We start from the raw sequence: 19,758 nt of genomic DNA, 5'->3' as shown, positions 1-19,758 counted from the left end.
CTTTAATAATAGTCGGACAGGTCCAAAGCATACTCTATACAAACTGGTACTTTATAGATATACTTTTATCTAAGGAAGGAGATAACTTCCACGAGTATGATTAGTGATTTATTTGTGAGGTTTCCAAAATAGGTTGGTGAAGCCACAGAACAATGTTGAAGTCACAGACCAAAGTGAAAGTCATGTCCCAATATATGCTGATGTATATACTATATATACATAACGTCCCACCATATATACATATATATACACACATATATTGCAAATGATCATGTATTCATTACAATCGTAATAAAGTGGAAAACTAGAACGTAGATCATTTGATCATTTAGAACCCTAGAAAACATCCTTTTAGGAAAGAAGAAATTCTTTGGCTTCCCAGGTCAAATAAATCACTGAATGTGAATGTAATACCAGTTAGTATAGCGGTAGCTCTGCAAATATAATGCTAGACTGCTCAACAAGCAAGATTCTATGCGTTATGAATGTCAGTTACCTAATTTAAGGCATAAAAGAAATTACCTGGGCTACCAGGTCATTACACATGCAACCAAATTTTCCATTCCTTGTATACATTACAGGTCAAACAAGTTAAGTACAGCATGCCCTCTCCTGTCTTTAGATACATGAATGTATACAGAAAAATTCTCCTTGATGTACAGTAGCTTTATATTTTAAGAAGCTTCAGTGCTACAGGAAATGATATTAACATGTTTTTTTAAAAGGTATTTGCAAAGACATTGAAGTTATGAAACATTTCTGTTATCATTCAAATAAAATTGATTTACAAAAGCAGGCAGAAGGGAAGAGAAGCCAAATGTTAACATATAGGACAGAAGACAGCACCTCGTACTTTACAAATACAGCTTTAGCTACAAAAAGAGTGGATGTAATCCGAGAACCCAACAGGATCATTTTCTGTATGGCATTATTGAGAGCAAAGGATTTTGTCAAAATACTGTAGGCTACACACTGAGTCACTGTGCAGCCTATCAACAGAAATCACAGGAAGTACAGCAGAAGCAGAATGAACAACCCTGCACCAACACAGAGGCTTGGACCCTTAATTCCAGGTTAGGTTCCTGTAAAAGCTGCAGAAATTCACTGAAGATAATGGAATTGCACAGATTTATAAACTAGGATAGAGAGCTTCATTATCTTCCCTTCCACAGTTATTTGGCACTTGTCATGATTGTTAGACAAGGTCAGCTAAGGTTGCAGCTAACGGCTGTACTTTTGTACCATTGTCCTTTACAAAAACCTACAAGATCCAACAAATTAGCTAATGCATAATACACCTTCATCTTGTTTGCAAAACACTTAGCACAGTGGACCACAATCCTGATTTAGGACTTTTGTTTACCTCATACCAGGGCTACTTTTTCTGCTAGTAGTATCCCTAAAGCATCCTTCATTTCAGAGATCATTCCTCTCTCTTTCAATTTCTAAGTTATCCATTTCAAAGACAAACATAACGTCCTTTCCTTTTTATTTTAAATGATGATTTTGTCAGAAAGGCATGTCATTAAGGCTAAAGAAATTATTATTTATAGTCACAGGATGGATTATAGAAGATTTTAAATTTTCCAAATTAAATTTTGGTGATATTCTTCAGTTTGGATTTTTTGTTTCCATCAGTAGCTCACATTTGAGCTGAGAGAAAAATACAGCCACTAATCTTTATCATTGCACCATTTAGCCTGCTGCAGAAAGGAAGCCAATTTGAAACTCCTCGTTACATCAAGTTTCCCAAAAACAGAAGTGCTACAGTTCTTAGGGTTCCAGACAACAGTGTGCTGGGGTCTCCAGGACTAATAATATATTCCCTGTTTTACAGTAAAATCAGATGGCTTGTCTATGGAATTTCACCTCTTTAGGTCAGCAAAGGTTTCACCTTTGAAAAAGGCAACACTGTTAGAAATGCTTTTATTACTCTTCCATGTAAGCGTACTTCATTGTAAGTGTGGTTTCATGCATTTACACCGCTAAAACCCAGGAGAAACTGTAGCATTATACTAACAATGATAGGAAAGATTTAACATAACTGGATAAAAATTACAGTAATGATGTAACTCTAAATGCAATATTTACATACACTTTGAAAGAGCGTCTTTAATTTGCTACACAAAAATTGAAAAAAATACACTGTAGCCATGACTTCTTGGGTTTTGAAAAGAAAACCTCATAGCCTCCATTTTATTTTACTTAACATAGGGATATCCTGCTTATAATCTATCAAGGACTATAATTCCCCTTTGCCCTGCCATCCTTTTATGTAATAAACTAAATGCTACAAGCAATGCCTGGGCTACACAAGCAAGATGTGAGAGACTGACAGTTTTCTTCAGGTCAACGTTTATATCAAGTTATCGTCTGCTGCAACTGCGTGCTCTGTGCTACAACTTAATATAAAAATCACATCTAAAGAAATAACAGTGGGCTTAGTTTGCCTAATCTGCAGTAAAGACAGAACATTATTTGATTTTTCAGGCATGCACTACACTGTCTTAATTCTCTTCCTCTCCTGCTCTTTAAACACTGCTATTCGTTTCAGTTTCACATTACCTCTATTTACTTGTTCTGTTTATTATTACAGCATTTTTATAGCAATACTTGTAGTTATAAAGCCCTGTTATATAGGTATCATTAGCATAAACTAGTTCAGTGAGCAAGAGTGACTACAAAAGAAGTAACAAAATTACTCCAGTTCAACTTTACACAGATCGGGCAAAATTTTGACAAAGCGTTCCCACCATCCTAAAACCTTTCTCACAATCGACATTGAAGCCAGCACTTTACACAACACTTTTATCACAGCTGAACAAATTAATGAACCCGTTGTCATTTCAATTCAAAAGAATTTACTGGTGTTTAAATAACTACTTTTGTCACAAGTTTATTTCATGTATTTATTTATTATTCTCACTTATTTCTGGTTCATTTGAAATGCTTCTAATGCATTTGAAATGGTTCTACTGGGATTATCCTTTGAATAGTCATAGAATGAGTGGGAGAGGGCAAAAAATAGTATGTATTTTAATGTTTTCTGAAATTATTTGGTTCTGTGAGCATATTAATATGAAACTTGCCACAGAAGAAGCCTTCATAGAATATTTCCAGGATTCTGCAATTGCAACAGAGTTTCAAATATCTTGAGTGTTTTTTCCTGTATCATTTCACCTCTTGGCAGGAGCTGTAAAGCCCATTTCCAACTTCAGATCAAAGCCTTGGCACGACATACCAATCTATGTCACATCACTGCCACTATGACCACACAGAAGTAAGGGAAAGAAATTCTATGTTCATTCAGACGTTAGGCCAGCTTTGCAATCATAGTGACATCTATCTGGATGATTTTACATAAAGTGTTCCCCACAATAACGGGAAAGCTTGTGCACACTTAAATTGGTATTTGAAATAACTATCCAATGTGCAATTTACCGTTCTCTGTTCTTTCTGTGTAAGGAAGTGGACTCTTGTATTTTTGGCACATGTTACGTTAGTCTGCTCCTCATGTTTTTAATTATATACCAAAATACAAAAGGTTAATTTTAAGACATATTATTCTAGTTACATTTTGCCAAGTGTTTTAAAGATAAGTTCTATGTAAAACATTAATAAACCACCACAAAATAAAATTACTTGTACTGTAACTTCAGGAAAGTACTGATGTTAATATTGTACCACAGCTGCTACATCTTTGGAACTTTAAGAAGTTATTGAAACTTTTAGAAATTCAGAGAATTTTCCTAATTTAATTTAATTTTTGGAAGCAAAGTTGTCTTCTGAATCGTGTAGGAAAGGCTAAATCCATTATTGAAATTAGATAAAATATATTTATCTATATTTCTGTTCTTAATATTAAGCAAATAAAATGTAAAAATGAAAAAGTTGGAACTAAAAAGTTGTTACAAACTTAACGTGCCTGAGAAAGAAATACAACAACCTGATACTATGAAAAATTAGGAAGTTTTTCATTTTCTTTGCTCATGACAGTTTTTAGATTGCACAATAGTACATTATATGAAAAACCAGTAAAATGTGCAATTTCTATCAGAAGGAATGTTCATTGATGAGACTGAATTTTAAAATATAATTATGTACTGCAGCAGTAAAGGCTGCTAAAATATAATCAACACAACTGAATAAATAATTGAGAGAAACCACTCAATATTTAGAAGCTCTCATCATTTGTCAATGACCAGCTGGAGTGCATGGAGCTCTGCCTGGGAATGGATTAGGAGCCAACCCAGAGCTTATGGGTCATGATTAAAGGGAGAGGAGGCACAGGTGACATTACAGTGGGGGTCGGCTATAGGCCACCCAACCAGGAAGACCGTGCAGATGAGGCCCTCTATAGACAGATAGGAGCAGCCTCACATTCACGAGCCCTGGTCCTCATGGGGGACTTCAACCACCCCGACATCTGTGGAAGGGACAACATAACAGGGCATAAGCAAGCCAGGAGGTTCCTGGAATGCGTTTACGATAACTTCCTTCTCCAAGTGATAAACAAGCCAATGATGGCTGTGCTGGACCTCGTTCTCACCAACAAGGAGGGGCTGGTGGGGAATGTGAAGCTCAAGGGCAGCCTCAGCTGCAGTGACCACGAAATGGTGGAGCACAAGATCCTTAGGGCACCAAGGAGGGTGCACAACAAGCTCACTACCCTGGACTTCAGGAGAGCAGGCTTTGGCCTCTTCAGGAATCTGCTCAGAAGAGTACCATGGGATAAAGCCCTGGAGGGAAGAGGGGCCCAAGAAAGCTGGTTGATACTCAAGGATCACCTCCTCCAAGCTCAGGAGCGATGCATCCCAACAAAGAGGAAGTCATGTAAAAATGCCAGGAGGCCTGCGTGGATGAAAAAGGAGCTCCTGGACAAACCCAAGCACAAAAAGGAAGCCTACAGAGAATGGAAGCAAGGACAGGTAGCCTGGGAGGAATACAGAGAAATTGTCCAAGCAGCCAGGGATCAGGCTAGGAAAGCTAAAGCCCCAGTAGAATTAAAGCTGGCCAGGAATGTCAAGGGCAACAAGAAAAGCTTCTATGTCAGTGATAAAAGGAAGACTAGAGAAAATGTGGGTCCTCTCTTGAAGGAAATGGGAGGCCTGGTTACCCAGGATATGGAGGAGGCTGAGATACTCAATGACTTTTTTGCCTCAGTCTTCACCGGCTAGTGCTCTAGCCACACCACCCAAGTCGTAGAAGGCAAAGGCAGAGACTGCGAGAATGAAGAACCGCCCACTGTAGAAGAAGATCAGGTTTGAGACCATCTAAGGAACCTAAAGGTGCAAAAGTCCATGGGACTTGATGAGATGCATCCGAGGGTCCTGAGGGAACTGGCGGATGAAGTTGCTAAGCCACTATCCATCATATTTGAGAAGTCGTGGCAGTCCAGTGAAGTTCCCACTGACTGGAAAAGGGGAAACATAACCCCCATTTTTAAAAAGGGCAAAAAGGAAGACCCAAGGAACTACAGGCCAGTCAATATCACCTCTGTGCCTGGCAAGATCATGGAGCAGATACTCCTGGAAACTATGCTAAGGCACATGGAAAATAAGGAGATGATTGGTGACAGCCAACATGGCTTCACTACGGGCAAGTTGTGCCTGACAAATTTGGTGGCCTTCTATGACAGGGTTACAGCATTGGTGTATAAGGGAAGAGCAACTGACATCATCTACCTGGACTTGTCAAAAGCATTTGACACTGTCCTGCACGACATCCTTGTCTCTAAATTGGAGAGATGTGGATTTGACAGATGGACCGCTCAGTGGATAAGGAATTGATTGGATGGTCGCATTCAAACGAATTGCCGTCATGGCTTAACGTCCAAGTGGACACCAGTGATAAGTGGCATTCCTCAGGGTTCGGTACTGGGACCGGCACTGTTTAACATCTTTGTCGGCGACACGGACAGTGGGATTGAGTGCACCCTCCACAGGTTTGCCAATTGCACCAAGCTGTATAGTGCGGTCAACATGCTGGAAGGAAGGGATGCCCCCCAGAGGAACCCTAACAGGCTGGAGAGGTGGGCCCGTGCGAACCTCATGAAGTTCAAAAAGGCGAAGTGCAAGGTCCTGCACATGGGCTGGGGCAATCCCAAGCACAAACACAGGCTGGGCGGAGAACGGATTGAGAGCAGCCCTGAGGAGAAGGACTTGGGGACATTGGTTGATGAGAAGCTCAACATGACCCGGCAATGTGCACTTGCAGCCCAGAAAGCCAACTGTGCATCAAAAGAAACGTGACCAGCAGATCGAGGGAGGTGATTCTACCCCTCTACTCTGTCCTCGTGAGACCCCACATGGAGTACTGCGCTCAGCTCTGGGGGCCCCAACATAAGAAGGACGTGGACCTGTTGGAGCGAGTCCAGAGGAGGGCCACAAAGATGATCAGAGGGCTGGAGCACCTCTCCTGTGAAGACAGGCTGAGAGACTTGGAGTTGTTCAGCCTGGAAAAGAGAAGGCTCTGGGGAGACCTTATTGCGGCCTTTCAGCACTTAAAGGGGGCTTATAAGAAAGCTGGAGAGGGACTTTTTACAAGGGCATGTAGTGATAGGGCAAGGGGTAATGGCTTTAAACTGAAAGAGGGTAGATTTAGTTTAGATATAAGGAAGAAGTTCTTCACTATGAGGGTGGTGAGGCACTGGAACAGGTTGCCCAGAGAAGTGTTCAAGGCCAGGCTGGATGGTGCTTTGAGCAACCTGGTCTAGTGGAAGGTGTCTCTGCCCATGGCAGGGGGCTTGGAACTAGATGATCTTTAAGGTCCCTTCCAACCCAAGCCATTCTATGATTGGAAGACATTCCATTCACTTCTCACTTTCAAATAGTATTTGAAGCAATTAATATGCATGAATTTGGGCATGTAAATTTTCTTTGTTCATAAAACTGTCTATAGTGGTCTTTTTTTTTCCAAACTGTTTTGTTTTACTGGAAGCTCCTCTGTAATACTGAATTCCCTCAAATTTATTTATAACCAACAAACCCAATTGTACAAAGTTTAGGGTAAAAAATAAGTTTGGCACAAATTTGATATGACAGTGTCCATTTATACTCCTTTAATATATATATTTTTAACAGTACAGCAAAAAAAAATTTAAGGGGGTTACGGTCAGGCTTCTTAACTGTGTTTCAGTGATGTAGTACTAAAGTAAAACTAAGGGAAAAGCCAGATGTATCATTTAGTAAAAGCAATGTTCATTCAATGCAGAATACTTTCTGTTCTTTTAACTATGGTTTAGTTGCACAGCTCAGAAGGGAATAAGCAGTTAAAATCTTTGTTACTGAAACAGGCATGAACATATAGCAAAATTATAAACATGGATGCCTATCAAGTGTCAACCTAGTGAAACAAATAACATAATTAAAATAAATCAACAAGACTAAATAAGAATCAAAGGTGTCAAACATCTCACAGAGTGGCAGAGAGAGTAAGAATTTTTTTTCTTACTTCAAATGGTTTTCATTTATTAACCATGTTAGTCCCACAATAAGAAAACAAAAAGTATTTACTTGCAATATGTGTACTAATCTTCTAAATACAAGATATCTTGGTAAATGACTCAATTTAGAAGGCTTTTCTTTGAGTCATAACATCAATAAGCTCATTAATTTTTTGATGGCAAATGTCTTCTAAATTACTTCACTCTCCCTTGACATGATGTGGTCCACCACCAGGGAAGTTTTGCTACTAGCATTTTCAGTCAGCACTGCAGGACATGCAGGAAAAGTTAAGTTGGTTTCCTTCCCAAAAAGGAAGAGCAGCCAGCTGGATAAGAAGAATACTTTAGTGAAGGCAAAGGGAACGCCCACTTTACCCATAGCAGAAGTGCAGTGTAATCTGCCGTCACAACCCTAAGTCTTGGGATCCATAAAACTCCACGGGATCATTACATTCCTAGTTATAGATATTTTCTAAGAGGTTTTGTGTACCTGGAGCTAGTGAGTGAAGGAAGGACAATCCCTTTCTCACTGAATTTTGCAGACAGTTATGATCTGATAGCCAAGGATGATGCTGTGACCGTTTCCTGTATCTTCTTATCTTGTCATTGATAATGATACATTTAAATCCTTTTTGACCACTCAACCTCCTACCTCTAAAACCTTAGCTGTTTCTCCTATGCACACATACATACACACCCAGAGAACTTTCTGCTCCCAGCATGTTTCCGTGTCAAATCCCGGAGCTTCTTTTTTATACTCATAGCTACAATGCTGACCACACTTGGTTTTGTCCCTCTCTCTCTTTTTTTTTATTGTACCTTCCTCTTGTCTGGACTCCATATTGCCTACTACTTTATCCTCCTCTTCCTTCACAAAGCTTCAGATAAATATTCTTGCATAACTTCTTGGGACTTTGTCAAGTATCTTTTTTTAATTCTCTATTCTGACTCTCCTTTGCCTAACGAATTAAACTGTATTTGTCTTTCCAGTCAGAAAACCTCCTCAACTTCAGCATGTAATGAATTTATTTTGGATTACTCTATCTTACTGTCTTTGTTTCCATCTCCATTCCTGCCTTGTCTACATGTGGAGTGGCCTCCCTTCTTCACCTTGATTGCACCTTTCTCTTTCACATTCTTTTTGAAAATGCATTGCTGACCTTAGGCTCATAAACACTAAGCTGTCTTTGAATTACATCAACAATCAGTATCCTCTTTGTTCAATTTTCAAGTAAATAAGCAAAATATAAATCTGATCAAAATAAAAGATGAACTGCCAAATAATGTGAAATAAAGCTATCTTCCAAGATTTCTTAGACTACTGCTTAATCTACACCTTATAAATAGCAAGCACCTTCTCAGAAAAAAAAGCAGGAACAATGCAAGTGCCTGTCCTTATTTCTCTTTCCTAATTTCTATCACAACATCTTCTGTTATTCTTTAAAGTCTGACAGATCACAAGCTGGCATTAGAATATTACCTTTCTGTTTCTAACCTAATTAAAAAAAAAGCATCATGACTCATCTGGTCTGCAGATGCTTTCTACAATTAAATGCTTCTATATCATCACTGGAGAACCTTGACAAGCTTTTAGACTAATTTGGGATAAAAGTAACAGCTTTCCTCATCCTCTTTGAAAAGAAAAAATCCACTGTCAGAAGAAATAAGCAGCAACAAAAACAGATCAATCAGTAATAAATTGGTACAACGGCATCATTTAGTAAAGATTTTTCTAAGAATCAGAGCCAGACACATTGTTTTTCCTTATGATTCTTTCACTTTTCTGGATTATGTGATAAAGAATGGGGCATAAAAGGTTGTGGGTTTTTTTCCTTTTCACGTTAACTTGTTTTAAATTTAAAGGTATATTTAAATGCTGTGACTTGACAGTCTTTAATGCAAAATTAATTCAGTTTAGAAACTGAGATAGAGAAGGTCTTCCAGTGGGAAAGAGAGGCTCTTAATTTTAACTTCTGTCACGTCCATGTACGAAATTAAGAACAAAATTAAGTTGGTACGACTGCAGGACAAAGGTATAGTTTCCTGATGCCCATCTCAGATGCACAGGATTTTGCCTGGCCTAACCCTACTGACTTTTATAGAGCTATTTGCAAATGACAACATACCAAGTGACAGAGTCAAGTAACGTTGCTAGTACTCATTTTACCTAAATGAACCAATACAACTTGGTAAAATTCAGTATAATGTTGTCAGTTTTCATCTTTCTTTTTCAAGTTTTCCATGAATTTTAAGTACATCATGCTTCTTCACAGACTGCTCTAGTAAAGCATAAGCCAACCTACCACAGAACTCAAGAAAAAACAAATTCTTATCTTCCTCAGCCCAAACACGAAATTGTATATGAGTCTGATAACAAGAAACTTTCATTTATATTTTTATATTGAACTGCTGGGATATACAGACAATACACACATTGAAATTGCTCACTCTGAAGACAGCATTTCTTGATTTCATCAGGGTGTATGTACATTCACTACTGCCTGCAGCATGTGTCTTCTCTAATTAATGACTTTCACAAACAAAAGCTAAAGGAATATTCCTGCAGAACAGCTAAACAACCAGGAACTGAGTACTAAAACAGGCATAAGTAAATGGCCCAGAGTCAATCTCCATAACTCTTCTATGTTCTTTCAGTAGTATACAGAAGACAGAGCATGCGCTTTCTTGCAAAATACACCATTAAGATCTTCATCCTACCTAAGATAACTGCACTTGAAAAGGTTTGCTGAGAATCACATAGGTAAGTAGGAAGAGTATATTATTTTATTTTGCATTACCATTTGTTAGTTGCTTACCATAAGCTGAGAAAACTGGCAAATGAAAATAGTATTACATTACCTTGACAAAACTATCTCCCTGGTGACAAGCCAATTCTAAGAGAATGATAGAGCAACAATGCCAGGGATCATATTTTAATCAAAGTTTTTTACGTGAAACTACTAACATATTAAAGAGAAAAACACCAGTATACTGTTTTAACTAACATTATATTATTACTTTTGACAACAATTAATAAGCCACTTCAGTTATATCTAGTATGCTGAGTGCATTATAGAAAGATTCTGTTAAACTGCAAAATGTATTTACTAAAGTTGACAAACTTTCATGTTTCTAGTTTGTAATAAGACCCCTTTCTATTACTTCTCATCTGTTGTTATTTAATATAATTGTTCTTTAATATTCTTTGTCAGAGTGTATCAGAGAGTAATAAGTTGTTGTAGATGTTTACTCCAGAGAACAGAAAATAACTAATGACATGAAAATACAAACACATCATACAACACTGCAAAAAGAATACTAATCCCTTTTCCATGTTCACATTGAATTGAATGAATGGAAATGGATCAAATTAGGCAGAAGTATATCAGAAGCATAAAACTTTTTCAATTAAAACATATAGTTAAACAATGGAATAGGTTCTTTAAGGAGAATGATGAATCTCCGATTTTTAAAACAGTGGTGAATGCTTTTCAGCCTGGGATATGTGGACCACTTGCAATCCTTGCATTTGCATATGTCAATACAATGATCTACATAGCTGATATTTCTAAAATTTCCTCCTTCTGTAGGAGAGGGCCCACAAACCATTGATCTCTTAGATACATCTCTGTTTGAATAAATTTCTGTACAGCCACTTTTACCTTGCAGCAAAAGGAAGAGTGACTTCCTGAGATGCCTTCTTGCTCTATTTTACGTGATTCTATTTTGCAGCTGCTGTCTTTTAAAATTACCCAAAGGTGCTTTTCACATTTGCTATCCACTTACCTCAAACTCAAAGTTTTCAACAGCCCACCATCATCATCAGTTTCCAGCTCCAGCTACGCCTCCATCTCAGTGCCTTTTTTTACCCTTCTATTCTGTTGATAATGTACAAGTTTCAAGTGTCCCTCATCTGCCTGCACTCTTTGAAAAAACTCGTACAATCTTCAAAAATAAGAATGTCCTCTACCTATCCTGACTCCAAATTAAGATTAATAATCACTTTTCTTTTGTATATCACCATAAAATGGAACTCTGATTTTCTGCTTGATATGTGTAACAAACAGATTCCTCCAGATGATTTTGAGTATTCCTTCTATATGTTCCTTGCTTGCTTACATACTGTAATTAAAAAAAAACTAATCTTGTCCTATGAAATTTAGTCTAAATTCAACTACCCTAACTGAAAATGACAAGAGTACCAGATGAACTGGAGTGTTAAAATATTTCCAGTTCATTCATCTGACTTTTTTCTGGAATTCCCTCCTGTGATACTTTAATGCATATATCTGGCTACTATCTAGTTTTTACTGAGTAGTAATAAACTTGAGCCTAAGGTATATTATTTGGCTTTAATGTCAGTGAATAATGTAATTCAGCAATGAAAGCCAGAATTACTGTACTGTAAAGTGGTAGAAACTTGACATCACTGGATCAGCTTTTTTGATCATGTTTTTTAGTGCATGCACCCAAATCTATTATTATCCATAAAAGCTATCTGCCTTGTGTTAATGGTAATTCTAAAGCAATCCTAATACACAGTTACACCAGACAGGATATATTGTTTCATATTTCAAATGAAGGCATAACTCGAACCATGTACATTCCTTCAAAAAATCTGCATAAAACTAAAAAATGTTTTAGTCCCAAACAAATTTTCATAATTTCAGATTCTCTCTCCACTTCCTCACGAGGACCTTTTAGCCTTATCTATCCCATCAGCATAAGAGTCCTTTTAAGCACCTTAATAATTTAATACCTAAGATACATTTAGGGTACCATAGGTCATGCAACTCAACTACTCCCAATCCAAACTATTACACATATAGTATCCTTGTAAATTATCATGGGGAAGTCTGTATTTGTATACTTGTTCCACTTTATAGAAATAATAGACAGGTGAGTTCAAGTAAAAAAAAAAAAAAACTTTCAACTACCAAGAGTAACCATCTGAGATCTTTGAATATATCCTGAGCATCAGGGTATATCTGTTTAAATTCCTCTGCCTTAAACCAACTGCAGGCATAATCCAGGTAACATTCACTCTCAGCATATATAAACATGTAGGACAGTCTTTTCTATCAGTTTCCCTTTTTCTTTCCCTGGACTCCTGGAAAGTCTTTATTGCACATACTTTTTAAAGAAAACATATGTACACAGTTTCTCCACCCATACACTCCTCTGCCATGGATTACTTTCCACATACATATAACTGCAATCTAGTAAATTTTCCTACCTAGAAGTTTTCACGTCACAGCTGTTCCAGCTGTGGGACCTGATTATTTACCAGGAATATCTTAAGAGCAAATTACCATATTCTTAAGGCAAAATGCTGATTCTACAAAAGACTAACTGAATAGCCACATTTACTTTGTGAAAGAACAGAAACAGTTTAAATGGAAAAAGAAGAAATTAAAAACATAACTGAACTCTTCACTAGTTCAACTTTTCAGACTAGAAAACTAGCCTGGAGCCTGAGTGACAGTCTCAATCACAATGGCTTTTCTAAATGGGAAAGGCAAAGCCCTTTCTAGGCAGATTAAAGACACTATGCCTTTCTTTTTTAGCAGTCACTTTATCTCCATTAACAAATGGAATAAGGCATTGCCAACACCTGTAATAGTTGCTCAAATCAATTATCACAAGCCTGAAATAAAACTACTTTACATCAATGTAAGCAGAGGATTATAATGATGTTAAAAATGAATATATAGTGGCCCCTTTTTTCCAAGACCATCTCAAAATGGCTTGCATTGTGTCATCCAACACCTTTTTATCCTGGCTGCTGTGCATGGGAAAACAGATGTGTAGTTAGACTTACACACTGAGCTACTGGAACGACAAAAGGACTGGTGTAATAACCCATAATCAGCATGTGGGTGGCATGACAACAGTTGTGAAAATTACTTCCCTTTCTTATTGTTTTGAATATATTGCATGTTTTCAGTTACCTGTTTAAAAGTACACACTAAGAGCATATTTTGGCTTTACATATATATGTTCTTTATATATATCACAATTATAATTTGTCTAATGTGATAACACTTTATATTATAGGCCCTCAAAGTTAAACGTATGGGATAAATAATATTTATTCACCAAGTTGAATATTAATTTGCAATCCGTAAATTAATTTTGACCCCCAAAATAGCACAAAATGTAATGTCTGAACACATACAACTCAACATTTGCACTGGTTGACAGTGCTACAAAATTGTGTTCAGACACAATGTTTCAAGTCACTTTCCAAAGTGCCGTTTTGTCATTTTATCAGGAAACAATAGGATTAGCATTAAATCATATCTTCTACTGTGCTGATGAAAGATTTATTTGAATACATTTAAGAACATATGAATACCAGGTTGCTTAGGATGGTCACAAAGTAATTTGTAAAAGAAACTTAGAGCAGTGTTACAATTCTTCATATGAAATTTAATTTTAATGGTGTTTTGTAAATCAATACATTTTAAATTATTTTGCAGGCTATTTAATATTATAAAAAAACCTGTTGCACTTCAAAATTCTTCCCAAATTCTGACTTTTAATACATGATTATGTATAATCTTACCTCTTTTCATTGTCACCTGCTGCTAAAGTTGACAACAGGGAAAGGTTTATCTTTCTGAATGCTACTGGCATCATTCAGCCGTTGTCACAACAGAATAGTTAGTAGGCTCTTTCCCACATCTTGACCACACTGCAGTTGTCTATCTAGTCAATAAACTACTGTAAAATGCTGGAAATTTTAAATATATAGACCTGATATACATATTATATCCTATTCATTCTATAAAAGCTTAACTAAAGATATTGATAAGCATAATTTACATTTGCTCAAACGTTCTAATTTTATGGGTTCTTTTAATTCCAGTTCATGCACTTAATGCTTAGACTGCATTCAGTGTATACACCATTATGGTAAGCACATTGGCATGCACAGGCAATACAAGAATAGATTATAATTAATCCCATAGACAACCAAAAAAGGTGAAGTTGCATCATGCAATGAAACCACAGCTTGGCCTGGTCTGCCATGCAGAAAAAAACCTACATCAATGAGTCTGCTGTACGGCTCCTAGGTAAGAGTTGATATGAAAGAGGTGAGTTATTTCAGCAATGAAGTCACAGGCTGAAAATGTTTATACTACTGTAAACAAAATACTGTACATAGCACCAGTATTACTCTGGGAGGAAAAAGATGCTTGTAGAGAAGGGCAAAAAGGATGAGAAAGAGAAGAAGGGGGAGAAGGAATTATAAATTACAGTAACAACTCTGATATGGAATCGGTTCTTTTTAATAAGCATTTTGTTATTTCATTCAAAATAATCTCATTTGAGCTTTCAAAGCAAACCTGAATTTTCAATGTACTTTGCAAAAAAACAGTGGACGAAGTAATGAGATACAGGATAATTTCAAAATGTCCATAGTGTTCAGTAGCTGATGAATAACTGAAGATAATAAACACACATTCAAAAATGCTGATTTTTTTCAATGCAGTGCACGGATCTAAACCACACAACTTCCACTGATTTGAATGTATAATGTATTGGACTGAATGAATATGGGTAATATAAAGGATGCATTGATATGAGTGATTTATTCAGCCACCTTCTGCTGCTTTTCTAGTAAAAGACATCTTTCTGCTGAACAAAGCAGGGTTTTTTGCAGAAATTGTGGTAATTCTGAATTGCCTTTGCCTTACTCACCTTCATAGTTGTTCTGAATGTAAAAATGTAACCTGAATAATAGGGTGACCACCTAGCCTGTTTTAAGGCATATACTTTAGGCCCAGTACTTCATAACCTGATTCCAGTAAGCTCAGAAAGAAACATTTGACCAGGTAATTTATTTTAATGCAACACTCACATAAGAGATCCTACCCTGTGATGAAAAAAGTATGATTCTATAACACCATAACTATATATGTGTGTGTTCCATTACAAAAAGATTTGTTCTATGTTTTTCAATAGGTATGCTGGTTTTGAGCAATTTTTCTTAATAACCCTTAATTGTACGTGGTCACTCTATTTTTAGCACAGTTCCGAAATATAACAACTAATTATGCATGGCAGCAATTCAGGGAACACCAAAACCAGTTTTATCAAGAAAACTAAAATTTCATTTACTGTATAAAGTTTTTAATAGAACCTATTGTTGTTCCAGTTGCAGAACAATTGCTTTTGGTATCTGTTTTTATACGCTGATAACTTTTTAAAATATTAATCATTTTATTTAGCAAATTGCCACAGAAATTTAGATCAAAATAAAATCAGCTTAATTGACAGTAGAAATTACTTTCTGGTCTCTTAAAACAGCTCAGAAGATTTGCAGAAAAGCCTGTCAGCACCTTTTGAATTTGACAGGTAAAAAAAAATTACATATTCCAGTTATAAAACCTCCAATTGTACTGTTCTTAAATAGTGAAATACACATTCTTTTTCCAGCCAAACACTTCCATCCTTTTCACAGAGACAGAACTTACAATCATGACTCATATCACTTTTGGCCACTACGTGCTATTTAACAAGGCTAGTAGGATATTTCATTAATTGTATATTAGATATGTGCACATTTTCTTGGGTGTACAGGTATGCACTTATAAACTGTTGCACTGTGCATGCAAATGTTATTGACTAGGAAAAAGGTTACTGAGTCCAGACAGATTTTAAGCACTGCTGACAAAGCCAGCTACCTAGTAAATTGTTTAAGGCAAGCAGATGAGGAGCCCAAAAATTTCGAACCTGAACTTGCAGACTTCCAAAGTGTATCATCCAAATAGCTAATGTACAGTCAGTAATAGGAATTATGGCATATGCAGTATGTACTATAACATGTACGTATCACAACATAAGTGATACATATTATGTATGTATACTTCCTCATTTTTGTGAAAATAAAATAATCTATCTTTGCTTGCTTGACAAACATCGATTTAGCAAAAGATGAAAAACAGTCCTTATATTTATTCTTAATAAAAATAATACACAGGTAATTCTTCATCTAGTCATGATAGAAAAGTCCTCAAGATATGAACACAACACAGAGCTGGCCTTAGTTCTACAATCTCATCACTCTGAATATGAACATAACAATGTAAAAACAAAATGAGAAGAATCATATCTCCTTGGTATCTGCTACTAATGCAACAGAGTATGATAGAAGCTACAAATGTAAGGATCTATGAAGATCAGGTTAAATTAGGGTTTACCATACATCTTCACAACAGTTTATTATCCTGTGAACAGTGATTTTTTGCTATAAAACCAGCTAGTCTTGAGAGACCAAACTGTTAGGTTCAAGAAGGGATTCAGTCTTCTGTTTTCAGGTTGTTGCTACAAATCAGCCTCATGTTAGAAAAGCTTCTCTGCTTTAGCTGGAGAGAAGCCATCAAACTCATTAATTTCCTAACAAGCTAAAATGGCAGAAGTTTCTCCCTTTTGGTATAGCCAAAAGCCATAACAAACTTTATGTAGTTCATACAAGTCTGTTGCAAATTATAAATTCTAATCACTATGAAGGATGCTGTACTGTTGAAACTAAATGACCAGAGCTACAGAATTTAACTAAATTGCTGGGCTACTTTGCTCTGGAGTTCAATTCTTTCCAATGCCTGAATATGAAATTCCTTTTAATAAATCAACTACTGGCAAAGTTTGGTCTGGCAAAACAGGGCATCTGATTCTAGCTTTCTTTTTTCTCCCAGGCATACAGTGATGCATAGGAAAGAAATCAGATGGGTCAAACTACAGTCTCAATGTTGTAAATATTTCTGCTTATATACTCCATGGATTTCAGCTAGATTATGCACATGCAGAGTTAAGCAGATTGGATGGAGCCTTGCATAAATAGTGCTCAAAAATACCATAAAAATCTTCAACTGGGAGGAAATCATAAAATTAACTGATCCAACCCACTTACTGAAGAGAGCTTAGTTGTATTCAGAGCTTTTGTCTAACCTGTTCTGAATACTTGCATGAACAAAGATTTCAAATATCTAGATAGCTTGTTTCAATGCTTCATAGCTCTTGCAAACACAGAAAAGCCTAATTATTATTAGTATCAGTAATTAATAAAAAGCTTTAATCTTTATTATTCTTATTGCTTTTGTCTGTATTGAAGAAAATCTTTACAGCAACAAGAATTTTTCCCTCTGACTTCAGAGGGAACTTTCTAACATGTTGATCTCCTGGCCTTCACTTAATTTCAGTACATCCAAGCTTCCAGAATCTAAACAGAACACTGCATTCGCAAGCTGCTGTGATTTTTTTGCTTAAGCTTGCTAAAACTAAAGGTTGATATTTTTAAGAAATCTAATAATTGAAGCTTTTGAAAAATTTACTTCATTACATATTCCATACTCTAGGAGATGTATATGAATGTGTCAATATTTTTCTATACATTGCCTGTTTCTATGCACATTGTACTGACATTTCACAAATTCCGTCCCTTGTTCTCAGTCAGATATGTTGTTAAAATGAAATCACAATTCAAAGGTACAATAAAGACATAATTATAACATCCTTATTTTCCTAAACCTAAAAAAGAACAAAGACAAAACATTAAAGCTCACTTCATTTTAAATTAACCATTTACATCAATGAGACTGATAAAATATTTACTATGTAAGGTGGTACATATTGCTTCAAGAAGGAATTTGACAAAGCACACCTATACTTTTAATAAAAAGTATAAATTGCTAAGAAAAATAGTCAAGACATCATTTCATTGATATTTCACTACTATTCACTAAAAATTACCTTACCCATAAAAAGATGTTAGCAAAAATAGCAGACTACGGATAATCTATTTTCCCTATGGTGGAAGCACTTAAGCCTGACAATTAAAATGAAGATTTGCAACAATGGCGCAATAAGCAACCTGCACTCTTAACATAAAAAATATCCATCAACCACTATTATTGTATTTTTCATTATATCACGTGGTATAATAGAAGTAAAATGACTGTAAAACATAGTTGTCACAGAAGTTTTTGTTTTGGAAAATAAGTAGCCAGGAAAGGAGGTCACTATCTGTTACCTCTATATTCCACAATACAGAACAGATGCTTAGTCTTCAATTAGAATCTAGCAAATTACATCAAACTATTTTAACTGCTTAACGGAAAGCTAAAAAGATTTAAAAATTACTAATGTAATTTAAAACGACAGAGACTTACTCCACCGTTGCTTTCAATATACGAAGTCTAATTTTTATTCTGATATTCTACAATATCAGAATAAAATTCTATATTATGGAATTCCCTATCTATTTATATATGTTATAGAATTCTTTATCTATATATTCTATACCTATAATCCAGTTCTGAGGCTGTAGAAATCATAATGTGAAATTAAGAATTTATCCTTTGACAATATAGGAACTAATATTTAACACTAGAGCCAGAGGAATTAGTTACAATTACATACACTAGACTGAAGCTGGGAAAGAAGGAAAATGAAAAAAGAGCAGATACAAACTTACAGATATAGAAATCTCACATCGCAGATCATGCACTAAAAAGTTTACTGAGAACAATCTAATCTCTGCCTCTCCAGATAGAAAAATAATGGCAAAACCAATGCAATTAAAAAGAAAACAAGTGTAAAAACAGTCATAGAGGCTGATTCAAGTAGAAATGCATAAATAGTTACCTAACTTTGAAGCACAATATACACTGAAGAGAATAATTGCAAAAAAATAGAATAAGCCACCTAGGAAGCCTTGATGGCATGTATTTAATGTATTTAATTTAAATATTGCATTACAAAAATGTGAAGTCAAATCAGTAAATAAAAGTAAAGTAAATAAAAGTTATATGAGAAACACACTGCAAAGCTGTGTGGTAACATAACTGTTACTGTCTGTATGACCCCTTTAAGTCTTTGGACTTGGTTTCACTTAACCAAGTAGCTGAATTAATAAGTTTGAATAACTCTTCCGAAGAAGTAACTTGAGTAACTTGACTGAAGAAGGCCATAAGCAAGTCACTGGAACTACAGGGTGACTGGATTCATATCCATTAAACCATGGTGATTCAAACAATTAAATTGCCACTGCATTTTAGCTACAAAATCAAATGCATTGGAGTTTCAAATTTTCTCTAGGTGGCCAAGCTTATTCAATTCACATCAGGCCTTCATGTTTATGACAGAGAGCTGGTCTAGAGAAAAAGCTTTCTTTCCCATGAATTAACAGTGTCTGAGACAGGCCTTGAGATTTTGTGCTTAAACAGTTCTCAGTGAGTGTACTTAAGGATGACTACATCCTTTCACGTACAAGAGTAGACTAACACCAGCCCGTCCCAATTGCTGTA

The 19,758-nt window shown here is 36.0% G+C and overlaps 1 protein-coding gene across 22 annotated transcripts in view; it reads right to left on the bottom strand.

Annotated features, from left to right (window-relative positions):
* The window catches only part of KCNMA1 (potassium calcium-activated channel subfamily M alpha 1), a 523,932-nt gene that overhangs the window by 210,418 nt on the left and 293,756 nt on the right, over positions 1 to 19,758 (bottom strand). The gene's annotated exons all lie outside the window — the stretch shown is intronic.

This window comes from Nipponia nippon, unplaced genomic scaffold (genome assembly GCF_047370975.1).
Source record: "Nipponia nippon isolate SJK-2023a ecotype South Korea unplaced genomic scaffold, ASM4737097v1 scaffold_3, whole genome shotgun sequence".
In the NCBI taxonomy this organism is placed as follows: Eukaryota; Metazoa; Chordata; class Aves; order Pelecaniformes; family Threskiornithidae; genus Nipponia; species Nipponia nippon.
Note: the sequence above shows the minus strand (reverse complement) of the source record. Positions and strands in the feature narration are given on the sequence as shown.